Raw genomic sequence first — 19,896 nt, 5'->3', positions numbered from 1 at the left:
ATTTGAGTCATTTAAGTAAAACTGATTAGATCTTTTATAAAGTATTGGTCTTGCCCTTTTTAACCGATTTGTGCGTGTTTCTCAATGTTACAGAAACTGAAAATTGTAAACAGATCCAATTCTCATAACGTTGCCGAAATAGTGTGTTGATAATATAAGTTATCTACGTTCATATCCGTAGATATGGTTATTTTAACACCCTGAAGTACCCCAGTACACCTTGAGGCGAAGCCGAAGGGTGTACAGGGTACTGAAGGGTGTTAAAATATCCATATCTACGGATATGAACGTAGATAACGAATTTATCCCCGGTCTTAGTCCGAATCGGGCGAGTTTTATGGAAATTCGGGTACAAAGTGTAACGTGAAAACAACGTTTTTTTCATTATCTAAAAAAGTTTTAATGAAATTTGGAAATTTTACATAGTTTTTACGGGGTGTAGGGTACTACCTTTGGTAGAACCCTAAAGGTAGTCAAATATAAGACGTTTTTTAAAACGGAGATAGAGAAACTGGATGGAGTCAAATTTGGCGCTCAATGTTGTGAGAGTTACGTCATAGATGGTGTGACTTCAACGTGGGTCATTTGCAAAGCTAGGTCAGTAGTCCCATTCCTTGTAAATGTGGCAGTCAAGTGATGCATTTAATGAAATGGGTGTAAATGATCGGCATAATAGGACAAAATCGTTAATGAATTAAATATTTAATTACAAACATTATGGACAATCTACAGAATTCAATATTTCACAAGGAACAATCATGGAACTAAGGAAAACTTGCGTGAAGTTCCGCGGGATAATGGTTAGCAACGTCCGGGGATATGGGTTAGCAACACCCAGGGGCTATGGGTTTTGTAACGACGTGCGTTAAACAATCAAAATCCTAGATATATACTAAGCCGTGGATAAGTTTTTTTTAGTAAAAACCATTGTATGGTGAGTTTCACCCATACTAGTGTTGTCCAATTTTCGTAGAAGCTCCTGCATTATTCACATATCTTCATGTACACAACATAAATGCTTGATCACAGTTTCATTTAAGAGTGCTAGGAGAGAACGCATACATAGCTTCTAACACATTTGTAATAGTTGTCTCTCATACAGTTATTTGATTTAATTGGCAAACAAAAAAACATATCTTCCAGATAGTCGATGAAAATTACGTACAATGTAGTTACATAATCAGGACAAATAGACAATACATGATATGCCTCGACATAGATTTTTTTGGCAATGCTACGGAAATTCTCTTCTGTGTTTATCAGACTCTGTATGTTAATTATTTTTCTGAAGAAATATCTTAATGCACATTAAATTTAAACAGCTTCAAGTATTCCATTTGCATTGTTAAATGATGACTAACTTTTTTCTATTTATACATTTGTGCGTCCTTGGAATTCTCATCTTTAGTGCACATGAGAGTGTATCTACTTTGTTTCGGTACATTCGATGTAGCTAAACAAACAATCAGGTAAGATGTTTGTTAAACGATTGCTTTAAATATGATCAATATTTGATAGAAAGTATTAAATTAACAAAAATACCGAACTCCGAGGAATATTCAAAACGGAAAGTCCGTAAACAAATGGCAAAATAAAAATTTCAAACACATAAAACGAATGCATAACAACTGTCATATTCCTGACTTGATACAGACATTTTCTTGCGCAGGAAATGGTGGATTTAAAATAGTTATAATAGCTAGCTACATATATATGATAGTTAAATGAAACTGAACCTATCTCGATATTATGAAAATCAAAAAGTTTAATGGCATTAAGTGGCATCATTAATTAAATTAATAAATAACCAAGTAAATATCCAGAAACTTTTTCTTATAGGTCACGACATTTCTGAGATTGGATAATTCAATTCGGAAGTGTATGAAAGATCAAGTACACGTTGTTATTACATGAAATTGAACAGAAATGGGAAAACTTCTGTTTCTGAAGCCTTCCGATATTCATTATAGTCAGGATTCCATTTCAAATACATTTGGAAAGTCAACAATTCATTCGGATAAATATATTGGCGAACCATTGGATGACCTTTAATATAAATGGAACAGTAAATTTAAACTATATACCATTAATAAGTGTGTTTATGTACAACAATAACTGGTACACTACAGACAATCGCAGATTGTGGGTGTTCCGAAAAGCGGAAGAACTTGGAATATTAAGTTATATTTTTGTTTCACAAGTTCAATACACAAATTCAATCAAATTAACTACAACAAATGATGGATTAACTGTCCGCGTAAGGAGAAACAACCCAGGTGGACAGACATGGCGTCGTCTCAGTGATGAAAGGTATACAAACCCGCATCAAATCAGTACTGAATCATTTTCATCGAACCGGAAGACTTTTAGGCGGGAACCAAACATTTCAAGATATAAATACGACGATGGTTCATCAAATTATTTTATGTCTTTCAATGAATTTTGTCCTTATTCTGAATTTGAAAGCTCTTTAGAAAAATCCAGACAATCGTATTCTAGACCATCAACTTATAACAATGACCACCCAGTTGAAAAAAGGAAAACACGTTCAGTTGATGAATACCAAATTGATTATAACAGTAATAAAGAATCGAGTACGTGGCTTGTTTTGATTGGTGTTGCAGCTGTTGCTGCTCTTTTCATTTTGTTTGAATTATAGTAATTTTTTTTCTTGTCAGACACTCGGTCTGTTCTTCTTATTGACCTTTCGGGAATATTTTTCATGCTACTTATAGGTTTCATAACGATATCGAGTGAGACAATATAACTCATCAACGATACCAGGCTTATATATGTCTACGTTAGACGTTCGTTTAGTCAATAAAAAAACCTCACAATTGAACAAAATTATCGAGTAATTGAGACTATTTCATGAAGGGAAATCAAGAAATGTCCAGCAAATTCGATATGTTTAATTTTGATTTATTCTCGCACTGTTAATGATTTATAAGATATGTCATACCATGTTTATGTTTGAATACAAGCGCAAGAATCGGAACTGCATATCTTTAATTAGTTGGACTGACAAGATTTTTGAATGGAGGTTTTTTTAATGTAATATTCAAATTGATAAGACGATGTAAAAAGGGTTTAAAATTGCTGTAATGTATTTTCCTAGCATATTACTAACTCTAAATAGTCATTAACTGTACAGTGTATTTGAGGCCATTGGAATATTTTACACCCATGTTTCATGTTTAAATACATTTAGAAGAGCTACAAGATTATGATGTGCATATTGGAGAAAATTAGATTGACTAATTACAATCGCAGACTCAGGATATTCCGAACAGCCGAAGAACTTAGAATATTGTGTTCAATTCCAGTATATGAAACTTTTTGGGTTAATTCAAGTAAGATCTCAACATATACTGGTGGCCATGGATCAAATGTGCATGTACAAGGTATTGCTCGTGGATCTGAATGTTATCAACTGAGTCAATCCTTGAACCTCACGAATTTGAATTATATATTGACCCTAGAACAATAGTTTATTTTACATAGAGGCAACAGTAGTATATTGCTGTTCAAAAGTCTACATCGATTGAAAGAAAAACAAATCTATGTTACAAACTAAAACGGAAGAAAACTATAAGAGGAAAGAACAGAAACACTGAAGTGAAACTAAAACAAACGCCATTGATAAGAGAAACGAACTATGTGATAATCGTATGCTTGATAACAAAATTATTGAAGACGATAATCCAATTATTATGCCGAAGACCGAAGAGTTCGAGAAAATTGGGTTTTGATTTGTGCCTTGTGATTTTTATCATTGTATTTCTTGTCTTTGTCGCACTTTTGTATACTACTTAAAAGAAATTTATCTTTATTTTTAATGATTTCGAAATGAATAGGTTAAATGTGATTATCCTGGCAAAAAAGAACCATTTTCCCCTATCAACTATACCAGGCCTAGAATATGATTCAAAATATCAAAATGGTTTACAATTATGGCTGTAGGAAATTTATATATAAATATGTCTATATAACAAATCCAGGAAATATAACTTTTTGGATGGCTACGAATAATGGCTTCAATTCCGGATGTTTATGAACGATTTGTTTAATTTCAACTTTCTTTTGTAATTTTTGATATTTAAATTTAAATTGATTTGCATTTTTCTTTTCATGTACAAGAACCCCATCGCAACATGCACATATATGCTAAAAATTTCTTTTTTTTATTGTTTGGAATAATAGAATTGAACCCGTCTACTCAAATTTATCCTACATTAATGTATGAGACTATTATAAATAATTTTATCATATTTTTATCAAAAGGTGGGATATATGCTACATTTTGGACAACTTTAAATTATTCTGTTCATTTTGTAGGGGACCTTGTATGTTTTTTTCTCAAAATTTCGTACCATTTTAGTGAAACTTTGCAGAAATTGAATACAAGTGTACTGAGTCCTCAAATGGAAAAACATCAATCCGGTTTTTGTCTACGGTGGAAAGTTGTTTCATTCGCAATAATACTACATCATCTGGTTTTACATATTATATCTTGTTTACGGAAGGACTAATGAATACATCATTGGAGTTGGCAACATTTACAGAATCAGCTAGAATACTTCTATATAAAAAAGAAGATGTGGTATGATTGTCAATGAGACAACTGTCCACAAGAGACCAACATGACACAGACATTAACAACTATAGGTCACCATACGGCCTTCAGCAATGAGCAAAGCCCATACCGTATAGTCAGCTATAAAAGGCCCCGATAAGCCAATGTAAAACAATTCAAACGAGAAAACTAACGGCCTTTTTTATAGAAAAAAATGAACGAAAAACAAATATGTAACACAATAACAAACGACAACCACTGCATTACAGGCTCCTGACTTGGGACAGGCACATACATAAATAATGTGGCGGGGTTTAACATGTTAGCGGGATCCCAACCCTCCCCTAACCTGGGACAGTGATATAACAATACAACATAAGAACGAACTATAAAAATCAGTTGAAAAAGGCTTAACTTATCAGATGGACAAAAACACAAAAAGACACAATGAACAGATCTGAGAGTACTCGCAGTTATCTGACAGCTAGTTCAAAGCCACTAACAACTAATAAAAAAATATGCATCTAAGACTAAACTATCAATCCGTACACATCCAACATCCAACGCATTTAGTGTAAAGACGTCATAAACAGCCAGAGAAAAACATGACCTTGTGCAATGCCAAGTTACAGGTATCGACAGATTGTAGATCCATGAATGTGTATATGTATATAACATACTAGTAATATTTAGTTAGCTTTTAATTTACTGATAACAAAATCAATATTAATACCAATAAAAACAATATTCAATGATCTTATTACAGTGATTTCGATTGATACGTTTCCCATGAGACCTATTATTTCGTTGTTTTCTTTTATCAATATTATTCATGATATCAATAGAAGAAGTAGTAGATATGTTCCCTTGTCCAAGTATATTGTCATTTAGACCCAGGGGATAAGCTGTTTGAAGTCGTTTAATCCAAGACAGTTCGATGATTTAACGGGAATCTTCAAATTGATTATGCGACTGCCCTTGTTGTTTCTGGACCGTTTCGAGCGGTTGAAATCAATAATTCAATATTGTGGATGTGTTTACCTAAATGTTGATAAATTATACTTAATTTCTTAGGTCTTAGGAAGCGGTATAGATGTTCCTGTGTTCGTTTAAAAAACTCCCGTCCTGTTTGTCCTACATATTGTATACCACACTTTGGCTTTCTTAATGTAACCAGATAAATGCGGCTTTGGGTTTTCATGTTACGTCGCAGGAAAAGGAAAGCGAAAAAGATCTCCCGTTAACTGTTGACCTTATAGTATTATCAGAAGATAATTTAAAACAGGTTTGTCAATTTCTGGCATTGCACGGAAATATTTGTGGATATCTTCGTGCATTTTTATTGAATAATCTGGCTGCAGCAGCATTGCCAACTTTAACACAATTATAAAAACATGAAAAACTGCTAAATTTAGATGGGGCATTTCGATTGACGGCGGTTGAATTGATATTTGGAGTAAGGTTTTTAGAGCACGTGAATATCCTTGAAGGATTGGTGTTTAGTGTTTATTTATTATCATATTTCTAAATTTATTTGTCTTTATTACACCCAAATAAGTTGATTTATTTGTTTATAAGTTAATATTTTGGGGTAAAAAGTATTACTGAACCAAAAAATCCTATTCCCAATAGTATGTTTGATATTAACATATTACACATGATTAACATGTGTAGATAATTGTTATATTATGAAAACAATTTGCATCGGAAATAACCCAATGGTCTTGCATAAGTCGAAGTTTCAAGACGTAGTAAGCTCATGTTGCTTAAAAGGCATTTCATTGAGAAAAAATATAGAAATGAGTGCATGTCATAGATTGGACCTTGACTATTTGAATGTTTTAATGCAGATGAATAATGAAAAGTCAATTCCTGTTTGCTTCCTTATGACAAGGAACACAATATGGTATGTGAAATATTTTTATGCATGTTTCATACAGAATCTACAGCTGAGAAAGCGTTTAACAAAAATACCTTACTCCTAGACAAATTAAAAAAGAAAAGTTCATTAAAACTGACAAAATCAAACACTATCAATCAGCGGAACAAGAGAAAAACAACTGCCATATTCCAGAACTTGGTACAGGCGTTTTATGAAGACTATGGTAAGTTTAACCTGGTTTTATAGCTAGTTAAACCTGTCACTTGTATAACCATTTGATGTCTTACAAATTAGAAAAAAATTGGTAATTTTCTCTTTTTATGAGGATATTCATTAGGGATATTGTTTGAAATATTTTAAAAGAAAACTAATCATATATGAATAAGAACAAAATATGGAAACAGCAATTCAAATAAAATTTTTCTACAATTTTAAAAGTAACATATTGATATCAACACACATTAATTTATACATTAAAAGTATAAACAAATTTAATTGAGAACACTTATTTGTATCACAAAACAATTTACGAAATACAACTATGACAGACATGAACTAATAACAACCACTGAAATACAGGATCATGACTTTGGATCGGCACATAAGGGATGTTGCGGGTTTAAAACGTTTGTGAGCGCTCAACCAGGTTGGAAACTTTTCGACTATAGTCGCCGTCACGTAAAATTGGCACAATCATTTTTCTCAAAATTTTGTTAAATATCAGCCCCGTTCACTCAAGATGATGAAGAAAAATCCAGTCCAAATATCCACTACTGTCCTACCTTTTATTGTGTTTGCACTGTATAATCCTGATCTTCACATTTTCAAGATTATTTACATTGTTAAACCGCCATCTTGGTTTCTATGAGGATCCTTGATTTACATAACATTCGTTACTCTCCGGTAATATCATTGTCATTAATGATACAATTTCCAGCGCTTTTTGCATAAAGATGATGAAAAGCTCCGAGAGACACGAGAAAATAGACAGCACGTGGAGGAACCCCACGGCAACATTACCGGTAATAACAATGTCGGATTCCACCATACAAAATAATGTTGGATTATGTGAAAATCAGGATTATACAGTGCAAACACAATAAAAGGTAGGACAGTAGTTGATTTTTGGAAAGATATTCGATTCCGCTAAATGAAAAACGTCACCTTGAATGAATGCAGTTGTTAGTTTAAAATTTTTCAACCAAAAACATTGTGCCAATTTTACGTGACGACGACTATAGCCCGACACGATAACTATAATACGCTGTCTGATAATGACCATCTCTAAAAGTTAAAAAATTAACAACTATATAAACCTTCCATTTTTTGATAATCTTAACATTTTCATAATCAATGTACGCATATATGTCCAAATGTGACATGATTTATTGAAATATGACCATCATCTGATATTAATTTCAAATAATTTCTTATAATATTTTCAATGGCAGTTTGTAATGGGAAGTAATTATCCTGAATCACAAATTATTGAATGTTTTTTGTGGGAATGATGTGCATTCCCGCATTATTATCTTAAAAAATGAATAGTATTGTTCCGTAAATTGAAAAAGATAAATAAACAGGGAAACAGACAGAAAAAAGTCCCCCATCTTTCCACGTAGAATATCGATCGAATTATCAATTTGTCGGTTCTTAATTATCGTGAGTCGGGTAAACAAGCAAGACTTTTTAAACTGACACAAACAAACATAATATCGTTAAAATAAGGCTTGTATGTTTTAGAAGAATATTGCAACGTTTGTTATGAACTGCCAGTTTATATAAATAAATTTAAAAAACCCAGAATATTGATTTATCGCATATATATTTAGATATATGTTATCAGATTTTTGGAAATCGTTTATCGAAAGTAAAAGTACAAGTTTGTTTCACCCAATGTTGAACAGAAATGGGTTTGTATCTGAAGCCTTCCAATATTCATTATAGTCAGGATTCTATTTCAAATACATTTGGAAAGTCAACAATTCATTCGGATAGATATATCGGTGAAACATTAGATGATCTTATAAATGGAACGATAAATGTCAACAATATACCAAACATTAGTGTATTTAGATTAAATAATAAATGGTTCACTACAGATAATCGCAGATTGTGGGTGTTCCGGAAGGCAGAAGAACTTGGAATATTACATTCTATTCAAGTGTATCAAAACTTGTGCACAGTTTCATCTAAACTTACTACAACAAATGGTGGATTAAAAGTACGCGTAAGGAGAAATAACCCGGGTGGACAGACATGGCGTCGTCTTAGTATGGGACCGGTTAGAAACCAATTACAAAATAATACTTATACTTCAAACCGAGTGAATATGTGGGAAACAAATGCATCGATAAAAAGTTCACCAAGTTCTTATACGACAGTGAATCATCCTCTTTCCGGATCGGTAACCAAATCCGAAAAACCCCAACAATCTAATTCTAGACCATCCACTTATATCAACATGATCAATGATAACTCAAATCATGAAAGGAAAAATAGTGTAGATAATGACCAGATCAGGGACGATAGGAAGAAAGAAAAATCGTGTAAATGGCGTGTTTTGCTTGGTGTGGCAGCTGTCGGTGCTCTTTACTTTTTTCTATTGAAACGATAAAACTTTATATTTGTTTTAATAATTTTAATTTTGAGGATATCTCGTTAAATGAAACCTATTCAGAACGACATGTATATATAATGATGGCAAATAGCTTGACAGTAAAGTTTTCATTTTTGTTAACTTCGAATGATTTTATCAAAAATGTTTTTAAATTTCTTTTTTTTTCTGTTCGTTGATCTCTTTTTTGTCCTTATGTCAATCCCGTACGGGGATCTCTTTTTTGTTCATATGTTAATCCCGTACAAAGATTTGGTTTTGCTCATATGTCTATCCTGTTCGGGGATCTCTTTTTTGTTCGTATGTCAATCCCGTACCAGGAATTCTTTTTTGCTCATATATCTATCCCGTTCGTGTATCTCTTTTTTGTTCGTTTGTCAATCCCGCACGTTATAATCTCTTTTTGTTCGTATTTCAATCCCATTTGAGAATCTATATTTTGTTCGTATGTCAATCCCGTTCGTGAATCTCTTTTTTGCATATATGCCTACCCCAGTCGAGTGTCTCTTTTTCATCTTTCGTCCCTCTTTCGTCCATATGTAAATGCTGTTGGTGCAACTTTTTTGTTCGTATGTGAATCCCATGGGTCAATTTTTTTACTGTATGTCAATAAAGTTAACAGTAGCATACCGCTGTTCGAAATTCATAAATCGATTGAGAAAAACAAACTAAAACTGAGGGAAAACACATCAATCCCGTTCGAGGATTCACGAACGGGATTGACATATGGACAAAACTGATATCCAAGATATTAATATATTATGGAGGGAAACACATCAACTCCATTCGAGGTCTCTTTTCGTCCGTATGTCAAACCCGTTCATAGATCTCAATTTGTCTCAAATCCACCCCATTAGGTGGTCTCGTTGCCTTCTGTATGTCAATCCAATACTGGCGGCAGTTTGATATCTTTTCCTGTATATTTGGTTAACTTGTATCATTTCTGTTCCATTGACGTTTATTTGCCATTTCATTTTACTTAAGAAGACCATCTTTTTCTGATCATTTTCAATTATTTTTTTCACTTTGCTTTGATTTCGGTTTTTTAATTGAACCTCAAAGAACCTGTAAGTCTTAAATGTATGTCCGGTTTCAAAGGTATGTCCGGCCTTAAATCTATGTCCCTTCTTTTAATCTGTGTTCCATTTTAAGTTTCAACATAGACGTTCCAAATATATGTTCTTTAATATATGAAATCTGTGTAGTCCCGATTTACATTGAGAAATAGATACCCTATTTTTTTCTTTTCTGAAATCACTGTCCTATGTGCTGACGTCATACTGGTCAAGAAGATAATTCTTTTTTTGGGGTCACAAACATCTATTCGACTTTCACAATTGTAATTGTAAAGTAAATGAGAAATGACAAGATTTGTTTAAAAACAGGGGGAATAAGCAACTCTGACACAGAAGACTTTACACGGATAACAGTTCCTGACATTGCTTACAAAATTGGGAAAATCTAGATACTCAGAAATTATGATAAAGTCCTTTTTTAACACAAAAAAGGAATTCGTCTGCAAAGGGGATTATATGCGTAAATGGCTTGTTGGACAAAATATCCCATAACCATCTTTGCCTACAGATTATTGACATTACAAGATACTCGTTTTTAAGCATTCAATCACAGGGATTGGATTGTACACTGATTTGAGGCCGTACATGGATATAAGTCTTACATACTAATCCGGTATAGAAATATATCTAACAATATAAAAATAGGCAATAAACGTTAATTGTTGATGAGTCTGTTTATAAAACGTGTTTGTCTGATTCATGTTTTTTTTTTGTTTCCTTCATCTTTACTGTGAATTTATTTCGGAAGTGTTTCTCCAAAGTTTCTTATTAATTATCTTTTTTTTTATCAATCCTAATGAAAACACAATTGGAAAGTTCATGCCCACCGAGTGCATCAAATAGGCTATATTTTATTAAGATAAATTCTTGTTTTATATTTTAAATTATGTAATTCCATGTTTATTTACTAATAAGTCATATATCAAAACGAAAGTACTTAGCTTCATGAAAAATTCAAAATGGAAAGTCCTTTTTGACAAATTCAAAAGCACAAATACATAAAAAAAATAAAAATAAAAAGACACAAAAGTCATATTACTAAAATACCATAAATTGAATTACATAATTATTTCTTTTAAATTAACCGCAGTGGTTGGGAATTTACAAAATTGCAAACAATAAAATTGAGAATGGAGATTGAGAATGTGTCAAAAAAGACAACAACCTGACCATAGAACAGACAAACAGCAGAAGGTCACCAACAGGTCTTCAATGCAGGGAGAAATTCTCGCACCCGGAGGCTGGCCCCTAAACAAATATATATACTAGTTCCGTGATAATGAACGCCATACTAAACTCCAAATTGTTCACAACTAAAATTAAAAATAATACAAGACTAACGAAGTCCAGAGGCTCCGAACTTGGGACAGGCGCAAAAATGTTAAAAAGGGTTAAACATGTTTATGAGATCTCAACCCTCCCCTATACCTCTAGCCAATGCAGAAAAGTAAATGCAAAACAATACTCACATTGATGGAAATTTTGAAAATTATTACGGCCATAGACTATATTAACAGTAAGATGCCTTCATTAAAGGATATTTAAAAAAGGAAAATATCTATGCATATTTGCAAAAATGAATTTAATCATCAAATAAACTTAAACTCAGTAGCCGATTTGAAATTAGCTTTGATAGTCAAAATTACCTGTGTATTGGAGACACATTTGACGATCTCATCATTGGAAAATCAACTGTAAGCAGTATTGCTAGATTAGTCGAATTTGTGTAAACGGCTAGTGGTTCAAAAAGGAGAATCGATGTATGTAGGTTCTCCGAAGAACGACAAAACTTAGAATAGTAAATTAAATTAAAGTGAATAAAAAATCCGGATGTGAATCAAATCAAATTGACATAGTTTGACATAGGCCTTGCGGTCATAAAACATTCAAGCACGATTTTTGTACTCAAGACTAAAAAATCAACCAATCAAAATACTGGATTTTGTGTTTCGAGCACTCATTTTGTACTCGGAGTACTGAGTAAAGTTTCATGACCGAGAGGCTTAGGTATGCATGTACGATGTGATGATCCCGGTTCAATAAAATGAAATCGGCTCAGTAAAGATAATATCTATAAATCAATGCAAAAACTATAATATGTAAGGTAAATAAAGGAAGGATAGATTAAGGTATACTATGATAGAACTATATGAAAATAAACTCACCGATAAAAAGAAGTGAATCAAAATGTTGAATATATGAATATGCACAACTATCATTAAATTTGATTTACTCGCTTGGTTGAGATAATGCAGATATGAAATTGAAGTTGAAACATCCTAATTTAATAAAATATGTCAAAAATTATATATTTGAAGGGGAATGCAAATTGATTTGTAAATTGGTTTATTAATCTCAAAGATTAACTCAACGTTATCTATAGATATCTGTAATAAATTTGGAATGATAAAGCTGAAAAGTTCCGGATTATCTAAACATCAAATACTTACAGGTTGTGATAAAAACAAAACAATATATATATATAATTAGTACATGACGTAACACCACTACACGTAGATTACACAAAAACCAAAAGCAAAAGTACAACACTTTCGTTTCTAAAAGTTATAGTTTGGCAATTCCGTGTTAAATTACTTTCGGATTGTATTATTTATTATTTTCCAAAATACAACAATGTACTTCGGATCGTTTAAACTCTGATCGTTATAATCAAAGAGGAATTAAAAAACATGGATCGAACCAATTTGAATCAAGTCGTTATAATTTACAAGTATTTGTATTGTAAAGACAGCTTTCTTTATAACTAATACAAGGATTTGAACTGCTTTTCAGTGTTGTTCTCCTTACTAATTCGATTGTTAATATCAATTATGGTACTATTCATAACGTTATTTGCACTTTGATGTATTTTCCTGGTGATTACTACATGATGTACATGTAATAATAGAATAACACAATGTATTTTCTGAAAATCGTATTTCAACAGTGAAACCTACTTTGCTTAGTAGTGAATATGTATCTAAGGCCATCAGAGATATTCTATTCACAGGATTCAATTGCAAATACATTTGGACGATCAACACGCCATAGAAATGTGTATATTGGAGACACACTAGATGAACTTATAAATGGATCTGCCACAGTTAGAAGTATTCCTGCAATCAGCGTCTTTTGGCGGGATGACAAGTGGTTCACCCAGGATAATCGCAGGCTTTGGGTATTCCGAACAGCGGAAGAACTTCGGATATTGAATTCAATTCCAGTGTATGAAACTTATGGTATTAATTCCAATAAGTTTACCACACACAATGGGGGATCAAGCGTGCGTGTACGAGGTAATGCTGGCGGATTGGTCTGGCTTCAGCTCTGTACGGAAAGATCTATTAATCAAAATGAAAACTATGGTCGTACACATAATATTATGAATGATGTAAAACCAAGTCGATCTACTCCTACCTTATCAGACAATTCTGATACCGAAAACTCTGATGAATATTATCCCGGATTGCCAAATTATTCAACACAAGTATTGAATGAAAAAACAGAATCAGGATCAAATGGATATATTAAAGACGGTAGAGGTGATGAAAATTTGTGTTTCAAGTGTACATGTGTATTAGTTTGTATTTTTATATTTCTTGTAGTTTTCATCCTATTGTATTCAACGACATAATTAATGTTATATCAATTGGTATTGAAAAAGGTACAAATACAATCATAATCAAAAGGTTGCATATGCGATATATGCTTAAGTTTTATTTACATTTTTTGTGTGTTTCTTTGAACCATAAGACGTGGTGCTGTACTTTAACATCCCGTCTTTAACATGGTGCTATTTAGGAGATAACTGTATTGTATTTTAAGCTCCGACGGCATCAATTGGGGATTTGATGGTCGCAAATTAAGTTTACTGGCGACGCGTTAGCGGAGACAGTAAACGGGTATTTGCGACCATCAAATCCCAAATTGATGCCGTCGGAGCTTAAAATACAATATTGTTATCTCCATTCTAATGAAACTGGCAGAAAACAACGTTAATACATGTATTTAAAATCTGTAATATGCCGTCTGCGCTTGCGCGTACGTCCCATAGCATCAATTGTCAATTGATGCCATGTAAGAAAGTGACGTTATCCAATCAAAATGAACGTTACAAACGTTGTTGCATTAGAATGTGTTATTGTAAATTTTTTGTAATCTTGCCTTTCGTTTTTGTTAATGTGCTTTGTCTACATGCCGTTTTTGTTTCTGTGTTACTATTTTTTTTATAGTGATAAAGATTATAACCCAATGTTGATTGCTATACCCCTATTTCGATATTTTAACCTATTATGCCTGGGTTTTTTTTCACACATTGTTGACAATATAATGGAATTTTATTCAACTGTCATGCAAGTGAGAGGTTTAGCTAGCTATATATATAAACCCAGGTTCAATCAACAATGTCTACATAAGAATATACCTGTACCAAGTCAGGAATTTTACCGTTTTTCCCATTTGATTAGGGTCTTTCGTTTTTACGTTTGAATTTTCATCGGAGTTCAGTATTTTTAGGATTTACCTTTTACAAGTAAAATTGGAAGATGTGGGATGAATGCAAACATGATCAATTTGCATATTACATATGATTTGTAAATTTTTTTCTTACTAAACCAAATTAATGACAGGTTATATTTTCTATACCTCTGTAGCATATACATATCGGTGTGGTATCTCCATTTAATGATTTGAAACATTGCCAGTTTGTTAGTTTGTAGAATAGTTATCAATTTAAGTATTTCAAATTTTAATCCTGGTCTCTATGAATAGTTTGATCAGAACCGTTCATTGAAAAAGATAAATTGTATCAAATGTCTGGTTATGTAATGTATATCAGTTGTTTCCTGTAATTAGTTAATATTTCAGTTTTATCATGTACAGCTTTTGTTTAGTAATTTTATAAATTTACTGTTTGCAAAAGTATAAATTATTCTAAATAATAGGGATGTTCTGGTAACTAACAAAAAACCCTGGCCGTTTTTGGCACAGCTTTTTTTATCTTTTGGTCCTCGATGCTGTTCGACTTTGTGCTTGTTTCGGCTTTCAAACTTTTGAATCTGGGCGTCACTAGTAGATCTTGTGTGGATAAAATGCACTTCTGGCGTATTAACATTTTCAACTTGTTGCCTTTTGTTGGCTGTTGTTTGTGTGTTTCTTTGTCAATTGTGTTCTCCAATTTATTTATATTGTAGTCCTGTGGTGTTGAGTTGTCCTTTTAATGTTATATTTCACATGGCTATAAATGAGGGAGGTTTGGCATGCCACAAAACCAGGTTCAACCCGCCATTTTTTTCTTTAAAAATGTCCTGTACCAAGTCAGGAATATGGCCATTGTTATATTACAGTTCGTTTCTGTATGTGTTACATTTTAACGTTGCGTCGTTTGTTTTCTCTTAATTTTTAGTATAAATTCACATTGCGATAAGACGTGTCACGGTACTTGTCTATCCCAAATTCATGTATTTGGTTTTGATGATATATTTGTTATTCTCGTGGGATTTTGTCTGTTGCTTGGTCCGTTTCTGTGTGTGTTACATTGTAGTGTTGTGTCGTTGTTCTCCTCTTATATTTAATGCGTTTCCCTCAGTTTTAGTTTGTTACCCCGATTTTGTTTTTTATCCATGGATTTATGAGTTTGAACATCGGTATACTACTGTTGCCTTTATTTACGTACATTGAAATGAACTTGATGTAATTATGTGTACCCTTGTTAATGTATATATGAAAATGATAATCACTTTAGATGCATATTGACACTTACATATTTCAGTCACTCTGCTTTCAAATTGAAATGCTTGGATTTTGAAGTGTTTACTTATACACAAATATATATCTGGAAGCTGGATATCTAATTATTTTTATTTAATACAGTCAAACTACAAACGTTTGAATTGAAATGCTATGATTTTGAAGTGTTTAATTGAATACAAATATATATCTTGAAGCTGGATATTAAATTATATTTATTTAATACAATCATACTACAAATGTTTGAATTGAAAAGCTTGGATTTTGAAATGTTTAATTGAATACAAATATATATCTTGAAGCCAGATATCTAATTATATTTAAAAAATACTAAAAACGTTTGAATATTAATTTCTCAATAGATTATTGTAAACAACTTTGTTAATAAAAACTAAATCTTTTGCTTTTTCAATTCAATAAATTTTCTTTTGTACTGCAGCAAAAGTGACTATATTCAAAGCCATTAAATGTTTTACGAGCTTTCCGTCCCTAAATGAAACCCTAATTGTAAGACTAAAATGTGAGAATTTGGCTACTATTTTAGAGAAATAAGAGTCACTGTGTTCAACTGGTTGATTTGTGTACTGTTTGCTGTAATAAATGGTATGTGCATATATATAAGTGTGTAAATTGTCAATTAATGTATACTGATACAAACCTATGGTTTAAAGTTAACATGGCAACTAATATAGTTATTTAAATTTATATCATTTCATGCAAGTTAGGAGTCTGTAAAGCACTGAAGGTAACATTAAGAGTAATTAACAACGATAAAAAAAATAACACCCCCTAAAAAAAAATCAAAAAAACCAAAAATCACATAAAACTATGTATGAAATTGTATTACGAGAGAAACGAAAGATAATAGAGGGATAATCTCATAAGTCGCAAATAAACTGATAACACAATGACTAAAAAAGAAAATCCCATCAGGCAAACAACACTACACAAAAAAAACCATAGGAAAACTAACGACAGATCTAGAGCAACATTTCATTTAATCAACTAGTGCATGAGTGACATGGACAGAGTATTTCATGTCTCCACATTATTCTTCGTGATCAACTTATCCAGCGTCTTCTACTTGGCCCGATATTTCAGATGTGGCGCTTTCTATCGTGATTTCCAGAAGATTCGTTGAATTCGTAATTTTTCATTAATCTTATTGGATTTTTATTGTGTTTATATTCTGGCTATGACTGGAATATAAGGTCGAAGGTAAACAAACATCAATAGTACTACCAAATAGTCCATCATTTCTTATTGATGAAAAAATTAACATACCAAATTATTTAATTGATGAAATTTAAAGAACACACAGTAGCTTGTAAACGAGTAGTTTTTTATGTAGTAGCAAGAATTGAGTTATTTAGGAATAAAAGTAAGACCTGACATACTACAAAACCGCTTGACCGCAAATGATGTGTGGTTTAACTATTTCGTTTTAACATATCATATAGAGAGATATGATATGTTTCACAACATGGTCTCATCGCAATTAACTAGGTGATTAAAAATTACATCCATAAGATGTACTCAGCTACGTCATAAATTACCTGAGAAAGATATAGTAACTTTACTTTAATTTGTCGTTTAATTGCATAATTTCAATTATGTGAACGAAAAACTGAATTTATGCCAGGGGTGGTGGTGTATTGTGGTAAATATATTTAACCCAAATAATTCATATAAAATCTCTTCTTGAGATTTCAAAAATAAACATTTTATATGAATTTAGTTAAATATACTTACCATGAAATTACATTTATATTATATTGAAAATTTACTGATTAACAAGCAGTATTTTATTTTGGTGGAAGATAAATTCTCTCATATGAAATTCTTGTTTTTGACAAGTGCCGGACGTATATCCGATTCATATGAAATTAGCTATCAAAGGTACAAGGATTATAATTTAGTACGACAGACGCGCGTTTCGTCTACATAAGACATCAGTGGCGCTCATATTAGAAGAGGTTTACAAGGAGAGTCTCATAGTTCGACAATTTGATGAAAAATTCTACCTCCAAATGCAATCAATATGTTGTCAAAAGAAAACCGGCTACGTTTATTCACGGTCTTTGGTATCATCTTGCGTCGTTAATCTTTCAGTATTGTTAATTTTCTAAGTGAAAGTTAATTGGATTTTTTAAAATTGTTTTATTGGCTATTTTGATATTTGTCTGTCTTTGACCTCGTCTTTGACCTTGTCTTTGACCTTGTCTTTGACCTTGTCTTTGACCTTGTCTTTGACCTTGTCTTTGACCTTGTCTTTGACCTTGTCTTTGAGCTTGTCTGTTACTGAAGTTTGTAATTGTATGTCCATTATTTCGTATTAATGACAAATGAAAAATTAATATAATAATTGTAAAGTGAATATAAAATCTACCTATGTAATACACAAAATCATATCCTTTTTTTCTGCACTTAGGGACCGGTCATTATTTATCTCTAGGGGGGGGGGGGGCAAATGTAAATTTGAAATGATAAAATATGATTGACCCCCCCTTTTCAAAATGTGATAAAAAAATTAACCCCCCTCTTTCAACTACATAAAAACTTAACCCCCCTCTTTTCTGATTATAATTGAAAGGTTTCAAATGATTCAATTATCATATGTTGCTAATATTCCGAGTAAGGTATTTTGATACACATACACAGAGAATGCATTGAGCCTTGAGGACAACATGCCCATTGTGTGAAGAAATAAAGTGTCAAGAACTTTTTCCCATAAATACAAATGCAATTTACTATAATATCAACAATTAGTTTATATTAAGATATTATTATAAAACAATAAAACCATAGTTATCTCAAATCAGCATTTTGATTACTATTTCAAATCGCAAATTTTGTATTTTTTATTGAAAATACCCTTTAATATGATAAAATTGCTCTAAAAAATCATGAGACAGTATATCATATATGTGAAGTGCAATTCTTATAAAGTTAAACAAAATATTCATTTATAGTGAAGATTCCAACACCAAAGTATTTTTCTCCAAAGCAATTAAATGAATACAGTATCTTAGACTAAAAGTATTTTCAAAATGTCAAAATTTAAAAAAATATATTATATAAAATCAGATTTTAAAATGTGGCATATTTAGCTGGGTATTCAGCCAATGGTATGCACCATCTCGTCAAACTCAAAACTAATTGGAGTTTAAGTTGGTTACTGGTATTCAATTATGATTTCGTCATTTTCAGTTTTAAAGAGTAAAAAATTTGAACTTTGATTGATATCTGAGCATAATTTTTTATTGTATTGATACAGAATGTAAGGATGTCTTTTCTCAAGTTAGAGATGTTGAAATGAAGCTTTTCTTGGCCTTTCAATACAAAATTTTGTATTATAAATGATTCATTTCTACTTCTAGACGGAGGGTCTTCAACAATGAACAAATCATTCATATATTTATTTATATTAGAAATCTATATGAGGTATATTTCAGATATGGAATAAAAATAAGAAGAAAATGCTTTGAAAATGTCTTTAAGAATATTTTTTGTACACATAACACAACAGTTTGTAAAATATATGAGTTCATCTTGAAAAATAAAAATGGTGTTACCTTCAAAAAGCAAAGTCAACCTTTGCTGTTGAGAAGCCAAGATTATGAAACCAATTTTATAGTCTCTATTCCTAGTTTCGTAGTCCTACAACATCATGGCTAAGAAAAACATAAGAAAAGTGACTAATTTTTCACATTTTTTGGTTATATTCATTATTCACTTGACAATAAAATTAGTCAAAGAGTAAAGTGACTAGCTATAGCCGGATCACTGATAGTGACAGTTTCATATTTGTTAAAGAGTCAAACTAGGAGGCAAGTTAGCTCTGGAGGGCCTAAACAGTCTATGGTCATGGTATATTAGTCCAGTCCAACTTAGTTTGAACCTCAAACTAATTGCAACAGAAAATGTTTTAGTTCTCATCTATAGCATTTAGCCACAAATATACACAGAAAAAAGTCCCATAAAATCTTTACTTGAG

At 31.9% G+C, this 19,896-nt stretch overlaps 1 long non-coding RNA gene across 1 annotated transcript; it reads left to right on the top strand.

Annotated features, from left to right (window-relative positions):
• The first annotated feature begins 1,388 nt into the window (after nt 1-1,388).
• LOC139527181 (uncharacterized) lies at nt 1,389-3,826 on the top strand. The gene is made up of 2 exons (XR_011665289.1): nt 1,389-1,469; nt 1,840-3,826. It is a non-coding gene; the product is annotated as an uncharacterized lncRNA (long non-coding RNA).
• The last annotated feature ends 16,070 nt before the right edge of the window (nt 3,827-19,896 follow it).

This window comes from Mytilus edulis, chromosome 6, assembly GCF_963676685.1.
Source record: "Mytilus edulis chromosome 6, xbMytEdul2.2, whole genome shotgun sequence".
Taxonomy (NCBI): domain Eukaryota; kingdom Metazoa; phylum Mollusca; class Bivalvia; order Mytilida; family Mytilidae; genus Mytilus; species Mytilus edulis.
This window is presented reverse-complemented; position numbering and strand designations above follow the sequence as displayed.